We start from the raw sequence: 18,604 nt of genomic DNA on the forward strand, positions 1-18,604 counted from the left end.
ATCCCTGTTAAACATAAGAGTGGGAATAAGAGAGGGAAGAGATGTATAATTTGGGACATGCTCAAGCTGACTTGCCCCAAATGGTAGAGCTAGAAACATACCAGGGGATTCCAATTCAATCCCATCAAGATGGCATGTACCAATGCCATCTCACTATTCCAAGTGATCAATTTCAGTTCACAATTGATCATAATGAAAGGACTAAGAGTCAAAGGGAGCACATAAACAAGTCTAGTACCTGCTAACACTAACCAATAGAATAAATAAAGGGGAGAGTGATCCAGCATGGGAAGCGAGATACTCAGCAGACTCATAGAATGGCAGATGTCCTAAATAGCACTCTGGCCTCAAATCAGCCCTAAAGGCATTCGGATCTGGCTGAAAAGCCCATGAGAGTATTTCAGGCATGGAAAGCCAAGACACTCTGGCCAAAGATCTCTGTGAGTGAGATCCCAGTGGAAAGAACAGGTCATCAAAGAAGGAAGTACCCTTCTCTGAAGGGAGGAGAGAACCTCCACTTTGACTATGACCTTGTCTAAACAAGATAAGAGTCGGAGAACTCAGAGGGCTTCCATAGCCTTGGAAACTCATGACTGAAGCATAGGGAGATTACTGATGCCATAAACAGGAGTGTCAATTGGTAAAGTCAACAACAGGAGTCACTGTGCACTCACTCCTCATGTAGGATCTCTGTCCTTAATGTGCTGTGCTTTGAGATTTAATGCTATAACAAGTACTCAAACAATATATTTCACTTTGTGTTCCTATGGGGGTGCAAACTGTTGAAATCTTTACTTAATGCACACTAAACTGATCTTCTGTAAAAAAAAAAAAAAGAAATTATCAATTCCCAACTTGACTCTCACTGGGTTTAAACATGACAATAGGTCTGATCTGATTTCATCATCATTTAAAAAAAATCATCTATTATTTTTCACTTTATGTTTCTGTGTGGGAGCAAACTGTTGAAATCCTTACTTAATGTATACTAAGCTGATCTTCTGTATATTAAGATAATCGAAAATGAATCTTGATGTGAATGGAAGGGGAGAGGGAGTGGGAAAGGGGAGGGTTGTGGGTGGGAGGGACGGTATGGGGGGGAAGCCATTGTAATCCATAAGTTGTACTTTGGAAATTTATATTCATTAAATAAAAGTTTAAAAAAAATTTTCATGGGATTAGTTAGAAATAATCAGAAGTACATGCATGAACTACTGAAATCCATGTATGACATGAAATAAATTTCTTTCACAAAATTGAGATCTTAGAAATCAAATTGAAATATTACAAATGAAGAATTCAATAGAACAAATAGAAAGTGCAGTGGAAAGCCTTAACAATAGAATTGGTGAAATAGAAGAAAGAATATCCAAATAGAATACAAATTGGAAATTATGCAGTCAGACAAAAAAACAAGAAGAAAATTAGAAAACTAAGAAAAAAAAAACTGTTGGGAATCTACAGGATAATATGAAATAACCCAGCATATGGGTTCTAGGAGTTTCTGAAGATGTGGAGTGAGAGAAATGATTAGAAGGCCTTTTTAGTGAAATAATAAAACTTCCATAATTTGGAGAAAGAAAGGGACACCCAAGTGCAGGACACATAGAACCATTAATAGGACCAGAAAAGATCTTCCCATGACACATTGTAATCAAATACTCCACATAAAAATAAAGGATTCTAAAATGTGCATGAGAAAAATACCAGGTTACTTTTAGAGCATCTCCAGTTAGACTCACAGCAGACTTCTCATAAGAAACCCTACAGGCTAGGAAAGAATGGCAAGACATATTCCAAGTCTTTAGAGAAAAAAAAAATTTCTGGAAACAAATGAAGATGACAGTACAACATACCAAAACTTATGGGATACAGCAAAAGCAGTGTTAAGAGGAAAGTTTATAGCAATTTATGCCTATATAAAAAATTGGAAAGGCACCAATTAAATAAACTATCAGTGCATCTCAAGGATCTAGAAAAACAACAGCAAACCAAACCTAAAACTAGTAGAAATAAAGAAATAATTAAAATTAGAGAAGAAATCAACTAAATTGAAGCCAAAATGCAATACTAAAGATCAGCAAAACCAAGAACTATTTTTTTGAAAAAATTTTAAAAATTGACACCCTGTGGACTCATCCTGTGAAGCACACACCATTGAGGAGAGTGGGGCAACGGTGTTCTTCCACAAGAAGCACTGGAGACAGGCTTTGATGAACTTGTCCACTTTATTATCCACCACGTACAGTTTTTACAGGGCAGGCATAACTAACTCAGGGCAACACTAACTCTATAGGACAGAGCCAACATTGGCACCAATATGCCTTTCCAATCAGCTTGAATGTCATATAGCTAGGGTAGCTTTCCAGGTGGGCCTGGGCCACACTCAGGAACAGTTTATCTGATTGGCAGAAGGCAGGGGTGGAGGGAAATGTGCCCATTGTTCCTGCTACCTGCTAGCAGCCAGGCTGCAGGGTCCCTCCTAGAGGCATGGTGCACCATGCCCTCTCAATCTCCTGCATGGGTAGGGCAGGCAGTCTCACAGAATCAACCACAACACACCATTGGCCCAACCAAAAAAGAAGAGAGAAGGCCCAAATTAGAGATGAAAAAGGAAATTAGCAGCTGACACCACAGAAATAAAAAACAGTCATCAGAAATAACTACAAAGAGCCATATGCCAACAGACTGGAAAACCTAGAAGAAACTGATAGATTCCTAGACACATACAACCAACCTAAACTGAGCCATGAAGACATCAAAAACCTAAACAGAACCATAACTAAGACAGAACTTGGATCAGTAGTAAAGTCCCTCCCAACATTATTTTATATAATCCTCTTTTAAAATAATAATGTGGGCAGATCCCATTTTAAGTATCTTTTTACAAATGAAGAACCTGAAGACCTAGTCCAGAGCTAATAAATAGAGGTAGGATTTTTATCCAAGTGTGCTTGTCTGCAGGCCTGCTATATCACACTATATTTTCTTCCCCAAAGTGGTTATCTTGCAAGTGATAATATATATAGCCAAATCAGTAAGTTCCAGTATAAACACATTTTTAAAGAGAGAAACACCAATTTCTCTCACACCCCCTCTAACATACTCTGTCCTAGCACAATAGGCAAAGTTACGTGAATTTTCGATAAGAAAAACGTGTAACCTCACTTAGAACACATTTTGATAACTAGGTTGTCAGAATGGTGCTTGATTTGCAGAATTTGTACCTGAAGTCTGTAACACAAAGGCCAAAGTTTTTGACATATGAGGACCCAAAGATGTGTCTGAAAATGAATAGCATGTTCTTTCATCTGAGAATTGGTATGATATTTTAGAGAGTGCTGCAGAAGGTACTATTCTGATCTTGGTTCCAAAATTCATCTTGATCATTGACAAGGTACAAGGCTTTAAATCATCTAAACTTCCAGAACCTCAGTTTCTTTATCCATAATATAAGAATCATAATGGATACTATCCTTAGGGGGTATATAAAGGAACATTCTGTTTTTTTTAAAGATTTATTTATGTATTTGAAATGCGGAATTACAGAGAGGCAGATATAGAGACAGAAGGAGAGATATCTTCCATATGCTGATTGACTCTCCAAATGGCCACAACAGCCTGGGCTAAGCCAGACTGAAGCCAGGAGCCAGGAACCTCCTCCAGGTGTTCAGGGCGCAAGCACTTGGGACATCTCCCATTGCTTTCCCAGGTACACTGGCAGGGAGCTGGATCCGAAGTGCAGCACCCAGAGGTGTACTGGTGCCTGTATGCGATGCTTGTGCTGCAGGTGGTGGTGTTACACACTGGCCCATAGCACCAGCCCCATAAAGGAACATTCTTAAGAGAGAAAACAATTTTACAGTTTCAGAGGAAAATTTTAAAATAATGGATAAAGAATAAGATCCAGGATGTTTCTCTTAGCCTACCATAACAGGGTTGATCAGGAGAGATTAAAAGACCATGTTCCAAATCAATTCTAGTATAATATTTTTGTACAGACTCTGTATGAAAATATTGGTATTTTTAAAAAGATGCAGTGACTTCCATCCATGTTTACATAATCCCACAAAATGGATTGAACCTGTGCTAGGCCAGGAACTGCAGAGCACAAATTAAAGGTAATGGTTGTTCAAGGTAAAGTAGGATTTAATCCAGGAGAAAGACAGCCTTTTTGTTGAATTGCTATCTCTTTGGCTAGGATCTTATTCAGACCCTGTTAATATACTTAAGTGTTTGTAAAGGTTAGCAGGAAGAATGGTACTTTTGTTGGAGAAAAGATCTGCTGATTATTTCCATTATAAATCTACTTAAAATGCATTTCTCTAAGTGGGTGCAAAGTGGGGTCAAGGGAATGGAAGGTCTCTCTCCATCTCCTTTACATTATAGCCATTAAATACATCAATGAAAAAAAAAAAAAAAACACACGCAAAAGCAGCATAATAGGGTTGGAAGCAGAGGGATAATTTGTATGAGTCCCCTACAAAAGCATTTGAATTTTTGTTGACTAAGAAGTCTCCCATGAAGAATTTGGCTTTTGTTTTCCCTTTCTTCTGCACAGTGCATACTCATGGTGAATCATCAGAAGCAGACTGTGTTAGTGTAATGGCTCCATAAAACCAAACACATATGTGTAATCCATTGCAGTATTCTTTAACCCATGAGGGCAGTGCAATAGCTGGGATTGGGAACTTGGTATATGTCCTTTCCAGAATACTGGCCAGGTTCATAGGTTTCTTCTCTATACTTGACTTCACTTTGACTATCACCCTTCACCATGTAGGAATTCATACTTCAGTGCACTTGGTGGGCTGATTTCTTTTGGAGTTTGCAATAAGGCTTGAAGGAATGCACTATGAAAGCCGTGATAATTCCTCCCCCCAACCTTGCTGCCATCTTTCAATATTATTAGATCAGATTCAGCTAGTAAATGCAAATTTCTTTATTGAAATAGATATCTTTAATTTTTAGAATGTGTACATCTTGAACACTGGTATCAAAACTAGAATTTTCATGAATCTCCTAAGGAAGGAAATTCCTGTGAGAGAGGAGATATGTTTCACATAGCATCTGCCCTTTATGTTAACCTACATCTCCTGCCATTAATTCAACTTGGGAGTCTTCTATCACCGTTCTTTAATTTTCTGTTTCTGAACATTCTGCCTACACACTGCCAACATAATCACATTTCCAAGGAAACCTATTGATTCTAGAACTGTAGCTTTCTTCATTTTAATAGTGTGAGTCACGTGGCCTCAGGTTGTGATTGGTGGGAAAATAATGGGGCAAGATATACTTTATTTCTTATTTTTTCCACTGGTGAGACCTCTATGCCTATAATTTGCTTTTCATAAACTTTATAATGGATGAGAGTCACTGTGAGGACTTGTTTGAAAAAACTCATATATCTTGCTAAGCCTGGCCACAGAGTAGAAGATTCAGTACTAGCAGGGGTGGGGAACATTTTGTTCTGCCAAGGACCATTTGGACATTTATAACTTCATTTGAAGGCCATATGAAAGTATCAACTTAAAAATTAGCGTGCTATACATTTATTGAATTTTAAGTCCAACCTACAGCTGCCTTGGCAGGGGTAGACCAAATGATTTCATGGTCCTTATATGTCCTGAGTGTGGGACGCTCCCCACCCCTGGTAACTTGAGGCACAGACCTTATGTTTTTAAGAAGTTTGCAGGCAATGTCGATGCTGGTAGACGCTTTGAGAATTGTTTCTTTTAATGTAAAATATGTACAAGGAAAATCTCTATTAAGAACTCAGACTCTGGTTTAAATTCCAGTGCCCCAACTTATTAGCTATGTAACATTGGCAAAGTTACTTAATTTGAATTCATTTCCTTATCTCAAAAAGGGAGGAGATCAGGTAGTATTGCCTTCCATAAATAATTATTACATGAATTAAAGACATGATAGGTGTAAAGCACTTAGAACAATGACCAGCACAATATTTTGTCTACCAATATTGAGACAAGGTTGCATTCTCAATTAAATAGGATGTTTATCCTATGAGATCAGTATATTGTCATTTTCATGGATTTTTACCTATTCTGGTTTCATTTTGGAAACTGAAGAGACTAATAGGAAAAAGATTTATGAAGATGGGTGCCATGGAAATTATCAGACCTTAGCAGTTGGCCATATATGTTCACAGGAAGCTATTCTCCCAATGTTCAACATTATCATACATAAATTATTCCATTTCCATGTATGTGAATATAAACATGATAGTGTATTTTTGCCTGTTTTCATACTTGTATATAAATGGTATTATAACTAAACATATATATTCTTAACTTTGACAATGATAAGATACTATATTTTGGTATTCATCCCTGCTATTCATTATAATTGTACATTACAAATTGCACATTACAAATAAAATATAAATTATAAATAATTTATTTTCAAGAAATAATTTTATTTCAAGAAATAAATATAACTAAATATATATATTTATGATATATAAATATATAATATAAATATATATTTATAAATATATTTATAAATAAATATAAATAAAATAATTTTATTTCAAGAAAGAGACACAATTCCTCTACCTATTCTTGTTTATTTTATGGCATTTTATTTTTCAAATGATTACAAAATGCATTGCAATGAACATTCTATATCTCTCTTTGTCCATATATGTGTATATATATATATATATATAATGGACGTGTATATGTATAAGCTCCTCTTGATATTATATATACCAGATTATTTCAAAAAGCTGAAACAATTTGTACTCACACAAGCCATGTATTAGAAGTTTAATTTCTTTTATATTCTGCTAACATTTGCTATTTTATTTTTATGCTTTATTGGTATTATTTTTTACCAATCAAATGGGTATAAAATTCAGTCTATTATTTCTTTTATATTTGATGTAACCTTTCTAGGTGAATGTAGTAGGAGAATTTAAAATTATATAATACATGTAATTGCTCCTGGAATTTGAATCTATGTTAATTATATTAATGGCTATTCTCTGCTTGAGAAAAAGATATTCATTTTAATTAAATGCATTTGATTTAAAGAATCCTAATAAAAAGAATGTCAGGAGTGGGTTTTTTTTTTTTTTTTTTGCTCGCACCATGTGTTTTAATAGATAATGATGCCTCAAAAAGTTCATGGACAATGGAATTACAAGATGAATTCATTTTTGTGCAAAAATTTTTGGAATTCATATGTACAAAGATCTTCCAAAAGTTCATGGAAAATGCTTATGAAAAACGTGTGCTTGGATTCCAAAATTCTTTCCACAGACTTTTTAAAGTCTCCTCATATATTGTAGAGTTGATTCTAATAGCATTCATGTGAATTAGAGAACAGACATTTCCTATTATGTATAGCTAAAAAATCTTCAGGACTGAGAAACTTGCCAAAAGGTGTCCCCTGATTGAACTATCACCAACTATGAGCTAGGAGCTAAGTCTTTCCATTTGTCAGGAGGTCATTTGCTCTAGATAACAACCTGGTTCAAGCCACTGTTTCCTTCAGGTCTCTGCTTCAATTTTCTCTTCTCCTAGGCCTTCACTAGCAGCAGATTTTAGGTGTGTGTGTGTATGTGTGTGTACTTGACAATATACTCAGTTTCTTATAAGATTTATTTATTTGAATATCAGAGTTACACAGGGAGAATAAGAGACAGAGATCTTTCATCCACTGGTTCACTTCCCAGATGGCTGAGCAGGGCCATGCCAAAGCCAGGAGCCTCTTCTGGGTCTCCCTCTTGGATGTCAGGGACTCAGGTACTTGACCCATTACTTGCTGCCTTCCATGGTGCATCCTGACAAGAATCTGGAATGGGAGGCAGAGCCTAGACTTGAACCAGGCCTTCCAATATAGGATATAGATATCCCAAGTGGCCTCTTAACTGCTGCCCCTGGCTCCTGTTTTATATCTCTCAATATATTGCCATTCTTGAGTAAAAGTTCTCTTTAGTGAAGGGAAGTGATTAAAAATGGATGACCCTGTTTTCTTGTCATTGATTTACCAATTAAAGGAAAAGGCAGTCTATCTTTTCTGCTGTACCAGCACCACAGTCACTGTGCTGCTACTTTTTCATCAACTTAATGTACTTAGGTGTTCACCTGGATAATGATAATCCCCAGTTACTGCCACTTTGACTCTTTTATGTGCTGTGAGAATATTTTCCCCTTAGTTTCACACTCCAGTGCCATTTAGTACTTTGAAATTCTCTATTTTATTTTCTGAAATATATTTTACTTTCCACCCACAATACTTCATAAAACTGCCAACACCTCTAAAGTCTATCTTTTTTTCCTTCAGTGCACCTCTTTCTTCTGTCATTGCTTCATGATGTACTTAGCTCTTAAATTGTTCTTCTGTGCTTAATAGTTTCATAAACACATTTTGGCAAGTATCTATGGAGGGCCTAGGCAGTGTGCTATATATGTTAACATTAAATTTTCCATCTGTTCTCAGCAGTTTTTGTAAACAAAGTGACAGGTATTCTGAAAATTTAAGAGGCATGTCTATTGTAACATGCAATAAGTTCTTTTTATTTTTATTTATTTATTTTTTATTTTTTTGACAGGCAGAGTGGACAGTGAGAGAGAGAGAGAGAGAGAGAGAGAGAAAGGTCTTCCTTTTGCCGTTGGTTCACCCTCCAATGGCTGCCGCGGCTGGTGCGCTGCGGCTGGTGCGCTACAGCCAGCGCACCACACTAATCCGAAGGCAGGAGCCAGGTACTTATCCTGGTCTCCCATGGGGTGCAGGGCCCAAGCACTTGGGCCATCCTCCACTGCCTTCCCGGGCCACAGCAGAGAGCTGGCCTGGAAGAGGGGCAACCGGGACAGAATCTGGCGCCCCGAACGGGACTAGAACCCGGTGTGCCGGCGCCACAAGGCGGAAGATTAGCCTAGTGAGCTGCAGCGCCGGCCCGCAATAAGTTCTTAAGAAATTAATGTATCAAAATCCTTCACTCAGGATCCAACCATTGAACTATAGGTCAGGAGCTCAGGATTCTTCTAACTCCAGAATCCTCCAGATTCCTATATTATTTAGTATTAGGGTCAAGTCTGTCAACATATGTGAATCCTCTTGGTCCAGTAACAGTGTTCAGATGTTTTCTCAGAGCATCTATCTTGAGACAAATAAAATAGATATATTTTTAAAATTATTTAATAGGGAGCATTATTATGATTATCAATAATGAGATTCAAATGTATAGCTCATATATTCCTCAAATTTGCAAGTAAAATGAGCCCCCCTCTCTCTCTCTCTCTCTCTCTCTTTCTTTCACTTTTGTTACTGATCTATACCCCTTAAGAGTCTCCATCCTGGGAGCTGGTGCTGTAGTGCAGTAGGTTAGCCCACTCTTTGCAACACCAGAATTCTCTATCGGAGTGCCAATTTGTCTTGACTACTCCACTTTCAAACCAAATCCTTGCTAATATGCCTGTTAAAGCAGAGGTTTATGGTTCATGTATTTGAGCTCCCGAATCCTGTGTGAAAGATGAGGATGGCGTTCCTGATTCCTGGTTTTGGCCTGGCCCAGACTTACCTGTTGCAGCCATTTAAGGAGTGAACCAATAGATAGAAGATCTCTCTCCCTTCTCTGTTGTTTTGCCTTTCAAATAAATAAATATTAAATAAATAAATAAATCTTTAAAAAAAAAAGAGTCTTCATCTTGTTAGAAAGTGATTGGAAAGTGAAGGTGACTGCCAAAGGGAGATAAATTCCAAGCAAGGCAATCAGTATCATTTCTCTAAAACATGAAGTAATCTCTTTATCATGACTTGTCTTTCTGAGAGTCTGTCTTTTATAATCCTTCTGCTTTTCCCTGTTTTTTTTTTTTTTTTTTTTTTTTTTTCCGAGATAGTGTTTGGGAAAGTAGGTTGGTAGATATAATAATGAGTCCCCAAAACTATCTTCATTGTAATTCCCAGAAACTGTGAATATGTTGGGTCATAACATTAGGGGAGATTAACATTGCAGAAGGATTTAAACTTGGCAATGCACTAACATTGAAATGGAGAGGTTTATCCAGGATTATTTGGGTGCCCAGGGCAATCACTAGGGTCATTATAAATGAAAGAGGAAAGCAGAAGAGTCCGTGTAAGAATGATCCGGGGTCAAAAGGTTCCACCCACTGTGGCAGACTTTGAATAGGAAGGGGACCCTGAGAAATGACTGCAGATTCTAGGAGTAGGAGTAGGCCAGAGAATGGGATCTCTTCTAACACTCCAGAGGAATGCAGCCCTGGTGATTATTTTAACTCAAAGACAGCCAATTGGGACATTTGACCTGAAGAACTATAAGATAACCAGCTTGTGTTTTTCAAGCCATTGAGTTTCTGGTCTTTTGTTGCAGCAGCAATAGGAGACTGTTCACAGTTGTGGCACACAACTTCTTGATCATTCCTGTTTCCTGTAAGAAAAGATCTAGTCTGACTGATGACAATTGGAGTATTACTAGTTCTGTCTGGAGTTTTCAGACTTTATGCTAGATCTTATCACCAGCATTTGTGATTTCCTCTGTTCACCTCTGGCAAAAAGTCCCAGAAATGTTAGTTGCCTTTATTCTGATCCACTGGCCTTTTCAAGACCTCTGCTTCACCTTCCTGAAGCATGACATGTTTCTCCCACCTGCAGAGCGTGGAGATGCAGGAATAATACTTTGTACTCTTTCATCCAAACCCTCTCTTGGCTGGGACATCATTCCTCATGTGTGGGCTGTGCCCCTGTTGTGGTGGTTTTATCCCAGGGTATAAGGTGCGGAGGTAAGCCAACTCTCTTTGTTGTAGGTTTCCCATCAATCTGTCTGCCATGCTTAGGAAGGCCAAGGTTTGGAGATGCACCAGTCCTCTTTCCACATCAGTGTTTTATTTCTTACTCTCACAATGCTCTGAGCTGGAAGAAGCGTGCTTCCATACCAACCTTTCTTTTTATCATATCTTAGATTTTTTTCTCTCTCATTTATAGGTAGTAATTCTGTGAGTATTTGGTTAAACTTGAATGTTTACATGTCAAAATTAGTTAAAATGATATATACTACCCTCTCTTTCTTGACATAGTCTAATTTTCAAAATATTTATTTTTATATGGAATAGAGAATGTTTATTCCAAATAACAAAATGAGAATTCAACTTACACATATAAGGACATTACACAAAGTTCTATAAAATGAAAAAAAAAACATAAATGATAAAAAAAATTTTGGCACCAACTCAAGATGTTACCTTCAGGACAGTGCCCTCTGAGAATGATGACTTTCTGCTGCTCTACCCTTGATTCATACCTTGTCCCCTCTCTTGAAAGGCAAACTCTGGGGACAGAAGATCTAAAACATTCACAAAACCCAGAGGTTAATCTCAGTTCTCTCTCACTGGAGCTTGATCGTGTTGCCAGCTTTGACAGAGGCAGAGGCAAGAGCTGAGCACTTGATTTCCTAAAAGCAAACTGAGGCCTTAGTACCCAGTTAATGCTTGTTGAACCTCAGTCCCTAATGAATTTTGGGTACTCCTTGGAATAGGAACTGTAGCTTTAGTTCTTTCCTCGCTTCCTGCTTTGTAGTCCTCAGCTCATTGGCATGGTTGGCTGGAGCCTTGCCCATGATGCTTAACCTGTCATGAGCTCAACGGCTGAGCATGCTTCTAACTGCTGCACTGGGCCTGTACTGGCTCATGAGAAGCAACTGGTAAATACTCACAACTTCAGGAGCCTGTCATTCAACACTGTCATTATTATAAATTATATAAAATTATAATAAATGTGTAATATCAAAAACAAAGAATAATAAAAAAAATTTTGGCACCAAGAGAAACTTATCATTTAATTCCATTTTTCGTTAACTCTTTGAAGTCCCTTCATATATTGCACAATTCTGATCCTTCATCAAACAAATGGAAGCTACTACAATAATGATCCTGGGAATGTCAAATATAAGAAAATTAAAAGAAAAAACTCTTGACTATACATCCTATTAAATTAAAAGAAAAGTAGAGTTTTTTAGTACCTATGTATGTTTATTTTATCAAGGGAAAGTAAGAGTTTCTATAAATGTAAGAAACAATGAGGGTGATTAAAATGTTTCCATAGTCTTAAAATATGTGGTAGTGATTATGTGTAGTAATCCTTTATTAAATAACATACTTCAGTTATAAATTAGGAGACTCAAGGAAGTTTATCAAGATTTGGTCTCTAAATATAGTTATTTGTTACATCCATGCAGTTATAGACATATTCCTTAAGGCTCTTGATTAAATTTGATCTGAGGAATGATGGTGCTAGTGCAGAATAAAATAAATCACTTAACACATCCTACAGAGTCCCTGAAGTACTATTGACAAAAACATTCAAAAAGATTGTCTTCAGCTTTTCAGAAATCACTTTTATGTCTCTGAGTGTTAGGAGGAAATTTCTAACCAGATGGAAACTTGCTCTTGTATGTCTCCTGTAACATTGCTTTGGATAACTGAAGATCATTTCATCTCTGCTTCCCTTATTCTTTATTTTCTTCTTTGGTAGAATAAATTAATTTTTCCCTTAAAGATATGGGTGAATATAAATAATTTTATGGAAAGTTTATAACCGTTGAATCTCAGTAATTACTAAATGTTCCTTTCATTGATAGCCCCTGTTCAGGTTATCTAGGTCATAGAAACAAAATAAGGCAGAATCATTGACCATTGTCATAATGGTCCTGATTTTCAGTTCCCCATGGTCTCCATGAGTGATGCTGCACAAATGTATGACTTTTCTTATTAGCTTCTGTGTTCTCATTTCTAGCTTTTAACCCTACATTTAACTGCTTATAAGACATCACCACATCTTACTTCTATTTTGCTATGTTCCAATTAGCACTGTTTTTTCACTCATTTTACCTCTGAAATTTGCTCCTCTGTCTTGTTTTTGTTGTCTCAGTTAATAGTTACTATACTGCGAACCATTCAAAGTGGAAACCTCAGTTATCACTGTGGTGGCATTGCTAAATCCATGCTGAGGCCTTGGACACATGAGAAAGTCTAGCCAATATTTACAAAGCTGACTCGCAGCCAACCTGTGTGCCAGATGGATTCAGATACACAAGCAAAGCCATGCTAGACCCCTATGGACCTAAAAGATCTGAGAACTAAATAAATAATAGATACAAAAATCACCAAGTTCTGGTTTTCCATGTTTGCAATATAACAGAAAATAACCAGTACAACTCTTTTGCCTTTCTCTCTTTACCTTCTATGTCAATTAAATGACCACATCTTCCTTATAAACATTGGTTATTTGAATCTATAATGTTTTCTCTACTTCTGTTGTCACTACCTTAATTTAGAGTCTCATATTTTTTTCCTAATAAGGTATTGCTAAATAACAATTACCTATACCTGCGTGGTATTTCCATCTCTGATGAATCATCTGCATTAAAAGAAGAGGCAGGATAATGTAGTGGTTAAGAGTTGCTCTAGTTCTGGATTTGAATCCCAGGCTCTGCTACTTAGAGCTTCTATGATATGGAGCAAGTTATATAACTCCCCTTGCTTCATTTTTTAAATGTAAAGCTGGTATGATACTGACTGCCTCATAGGCAGGTGAATGTGTTTTCTGAATTAGAACTATAAGAAGTACTTAGTATGTATGACATTATTTTTAAACATATATTGCTTGTGCTTTTGAGAACAAATATATTTTGTGGAATATTTTTGTATAACCCCCCACAAAGGATACCATAACCAAGTAAGTTTAAAAAAGCACTGCTAAAATAACTATTTATTGGGGTAACTGGGGTTATGATGTTGAACTGTCCACTTCTGGTTGGACAGATAGCAAACTGAATTTAACTGCTGCAACTGGAAATGATTGATCCTGCTAGTGTGAAAAGGAAGTGTAACAGGAATAGAAAAAACATGCAAAAGGTAGGGGGGACATAGGAAGGAGCAAGTCCTCTCTTTTTTGTGTAGTGCTGCATTCTCATTCTGATACTCCCTAATGTGGAACCAGCTCTGGAGAAAGAAAGATGATTTTTAGTGTCCAGAAGCTTGAAACTTCACAGAAGAATCTGAAAGGGTTCCTTTAGAGTTGAGACAAATAGATTAATAATTTGAATACAGTATAAAGAAAACATCTGAAATATGACTGTCTTTAATCCTGAGTAAGAAATTGACAGGAAGATATATAAAAAACTAGTTAAAGATTCTAAATGCCCATCAACAGTAGACTGGATAAAGAAATTATGGGACATGTACTCTATCGAATACTATACAGCAGTCAAAAACAATGAAACCCGGTCATTTGCAACAAGATGGAGGAATTTGGAAAACATCATGCTGAGTGAATTAAGCCAGTCCCAAAGGGACAAATATCATATGTTCTCCCTGATTGGCGACAACTAACTGAGCACCAAAGGGGAAACTTGCTGAAGTGAAATGGACACTATGAGAAACAGTGAGTTGATCAGCTCTTGTCCTGACGGTTGATGTACAATGTAATACTTTATCCATTATAGTATTTTTTTTATTCTAGTACCATTGGTTGAACTCTGTAATTAACACACAATTATTCGTAGGTGTTTAAATTTTAACTGAAAACTGATCCCTGTTAGGAATTTGGAAAACATTATGCTGAGTGAAATAAGCAATTCCCAAAGGGACAAATACCACTTATTCTCCCTGATAGGTGACAACTAACTGAGCACCAAAAAGGAAACCTGTTAAAGTGAAATGAACACTATGAGAAATGTGACTTGATCAGCCCTCACCCTGACTGTTGATGAGCAACTTAATATGTTATCCCTCTTAGTATTTTTTTTGTTTGTTCTACTTAATAATTTTGGTTGAATACTGTAATCAATACACAGTTATTCTCAAGTGTTGAAACTTAACTGAAAAGTGATCACTGTTAAATATAAGAGTGGGAATAAGAGAAGGAAGAGATGTGCAATTCGGGACGTGCTCAAGCTGACTTACCTCAAACGGTAGAGTTAGCATCATACCAGGGGAATCCAATTCAGTCCCATCAAGATGGCATGTACCAATGCCATCTCACTAGTCCCAGTGATCAATTTCTGTTTACAATTGATCATAATGATAGAACTAAGAACCAAAGGGATCACATAAACAAGACTAGTGTCTGCAAATACTAGCTGATAGAATCAAAATGGGAGAGAACAATCCAACATGGGAAGTGAGATACACAGCAGACCCATAGAATGGCAGATGTCCTAAACAGCACTCTGGCCTCAGAATCAGCCCTTAAGGCATGCATTCTGGCTGAAAAGCCCGTGAGAGTATTTCAGGCATGGAAAGCCAAGACACTCTGGGGGAAAAAAAAAAAAAACACCTAAATGAGATCCCAGTGGAAAGAATGGGTCATCAAAGAAGGAGGTACCTTTCTCTGAAGGGAGGAGAGAACTTCCACTTTGACCATGGCCTTGTCTAAATATGATCAGAGTTGGTGAACTCAGGGGGCTTCCATAGCCTTGGCAGCTCATGACAAGAGCCTAGGGTGATTACTGATGCCATAAACAAGAGTGCCAATTTGTTAAGTCAACAACAGGAGTCACTGTGCACTTACTCCTCATGTAGGATCTTTGTCCTTAGTGTGCTGTACATTGAGATGTAATGTTATAACTAGTACTGAAACAGTATTTTTCACTTTATGTTTCTGTGTGGGAGCAAACTGTTGAAATCTTTACTTAATGTATGCTAAACTGATCTGTATATAAAGAGAATCGAAAATGAATCTTGATGTGAATGGAAGGGGAGAGGGAGTGGGAAAGGGGAGGGTTGCAGGTGGGAGGGACGTAATGGGGGGGAAGCCATTGTAATCATAAGCTGTACTTTGGAAATTTATATTCATTAAATGAAAGTTAAAAAAATGAAAGGTCACAGGTTTTGAAAAATTATGTTTTGCAATTTAAAAATTTTATAAAATTAAAAGATTATACAGGCTGGCGCCGTGGCTCAATAGGGTAATCCTCTGCCTGCGGCACCGGCACACCAGGTTCTAGTTCTGGTCGGGACACCGGATTCTGTCCCGGTTGCCCCTCTTCCAGTCCAGGTCTCTGCTGTGGCCAGGGAGTGCAGTGGAGGATGGCCCAAGTTCTTGGGCCCTGCACCCGCATGGGAGACCAGGAGAAGCACCTGGCTCCTGGCTTCGTATCAGCGTGATGCGCTGGCCGCAGGACGCTGGCCGCAGCGGCCATTGGAGGGTGAACCAACGGCAAAAGGAAAACCTTTCTCTCTGTCTCGCCCTCTCTCACTGTTCACTCTGCCTGTCAAAAAAAAAAAAAAAAATTAAACAAACAAAAAAGATTATACAATGATTGATATTAACTATTTTCAGTATCAGTACTAGAAACTGGACATTACTGTTAAAGCATTTAAAACTGTTTTTGGTAAATTAGTAATCAGAATTTCAAAAAAATGATCATACAACAAAGTAAGTTTCGATTTTTTTCAGTTACCTAGTTAAGGCTCAATTTTAATATCGCCATCATTTTGTTGTTATTGCTATCATTTTTGGCTACATTGTAGGATAGTTCAAATGCATTGGGATTAATTGCATCCATATAGTATCAGTATCAATTTTTCCAGTACTTTCTTATCTGTATCGTTCTTCATGCATTTGGCTCTGTTAGAAGTAATTGCTTAATTTTTAGTAGTAGTAGTGATTCATCTAAAAATTTTTCAGATCATGTCAGCTTTTTACTGAAGATTTCCCTGAAATCCTTTAAGAGAGTTGTTTCTTCTGTTACATGTTCACTCTGTACATATTTTTTATGATTGTATTTACAGTATTGTAGTAGAACTTTGTGGTTTTGTGTTGTTTCTTTTAAAATTCTTAGGAGCTTAAAAGCAATAGTACCTTATTTTTTCATTTCCTGGAAAAATCATGGTAACTTAAACGTAATAGCTCACTAAATGTTTTTGGGGCAAATGTTAGTGTACAGTGGTCTCTTTATGAATTTTCAAATTTTTTTTATTTTTACATTTGGAAGAATAGAGACAGAAAGAGACAGAGGCAGAGACAGAATGATCTTCCAAACACTGGTTCACTCCAAAATGCATGCAATGGCCAGGGCTTGGCCAGGCAAAGTCAGGAGCTTGGAATTCAGTCTGGGTCTCCCAGTTGGGTGGCAAGGACTCAAGTGCTTGTGCTATCACCTGCTGTTTCTCAGTATGTGCCTTGGCAATAAGCTGGAACTCAAAGTCTAACTGGAATAAAAAACCAGGTGTTCGGCTATGGCATGCATGCATCTCAAGCAGCATCTTAATCACTGTTCCAAATGAAAAGTTAAGTAAATAGTTGTTTTAATACAATGTACGTGATCAGTATAGCAGAGAGATTCACAGAGAATGACCTCCAACATAAGCCAAATGCTTTCTTTCTTTTGTTCTTGCAAATAAAGCCTTACTGAGACATAGACATACCTCATTCATTTATATGTTGCTCCTGAACACTTTCAATCTAAAATGGATGGATTTTGTAGCTGCTATGGAAATTATATGGCCCACAAAGTCTAAAATATTTATTATCTGGCCTTTTACAAGGGTTGCCCTCCTGGATCTGTGATCACAAAGGCATTACTAATAAAAGGTTTGTCCTTCCAGAATGATGAATCTTACTGGAAAGTAATAATTCTGGGAATTCAGGATTGACTCCTTGAAAGAGAATCATCATTAGAATGATAAATGATTCCCATACCTTTTAAGGCATTTTTCTTAATTAAATTATCCTACCTCTACCTATGTTTTCTTTCCCCTGTTTTTCTACCAATAAGGAAATTCTTTCAGATTTTTATATACAATTATTATGACCTAGCTATCCAGCTCATTGAAACCACGGGAGCATGGCTCTGATTATTCAAATCAGAACTAAATTAACACTACTTTATCTTTCTCTCCTCTGATGAGTATACACTAGTGTAATAATCTCAGATCTCTGGATATTTGCTCACATCATTACATCCTTATCACACACCCTCATGAATGGTAATAGAATATACCTAGAAGCTAGAAGATGCCATGAGCTGAAACTTGGTTGTTCCAGAATCAGCTACATGGCAGTTATGTTTCCAAACTGATGTAAGCAATGGTTATCTGGTCAATCCAAAGTGATAATGTACTGAACTTTATTGTCATATTAATTGCCATTGCCACTGGAGGAATGTGAAGCTCACAAAAATAACTTGAGAATTTGTCTAGCATATAAATCACATTTTGTGTTTCCCACCATAATTGTGTCAAGCTTCCACTTGTTGAGGCATTCTCATTTGAGATATGTTATATCTAAACACATTATAACTAGTTGGGTCAGTGAGAGTTCATATATACAGATGAATGGGACATATGAGGAGGCTTCAGATAGTTATGAATAAAGATACTTAAAAGACAAGTTTAGTTTTGTGCAAAAAAAGTTAAAATCTGCAGTGATGTGATATTTAACATGTTCATGAAAAAATTATGAAAAATGATGTATGGATTTAAAAATGATTTGCATCAAAAGAAGCATACACACACACACACACAATATGTATGTGTACATGTATTTAAGCTTTTATTTGTTCATTTGAGAGGTGTAGAGACAGAGAGAGTGCAGCCTTCCACTAGTTTACTCCTTAAAT

At 37.0% G+C, this 18,604-nt stretch overlaps 1 long non-coding RNA gene across 3 annotated transcripts in view; it reads left to right on the forward strand.

Annotated features, from left to right (window-relative positions):
• Positions 1 to 18,604, forward strand: part of LOC103348344 (uncharacterized) — a 193,994-nt gene that overhangs the window by 156,287 nt on the left and 19,103 nt on the right. The window lies entirely within an intron of this gene.

This window comes from Oryctolagus cuniculus, chromosome 11, assembly GCF_964237555.1.
Source record: "Oryctolagus cuniculus chromosome 11, mOryCun1.1, whole genome shotgun sequence".
Taxonomy (NCBI): Eukaryota; Metazoa; Chordata; class Mammalia; order Lagomorpha; family Leporidae; genus Oryctolagus; species Oryctolagus cuniculus.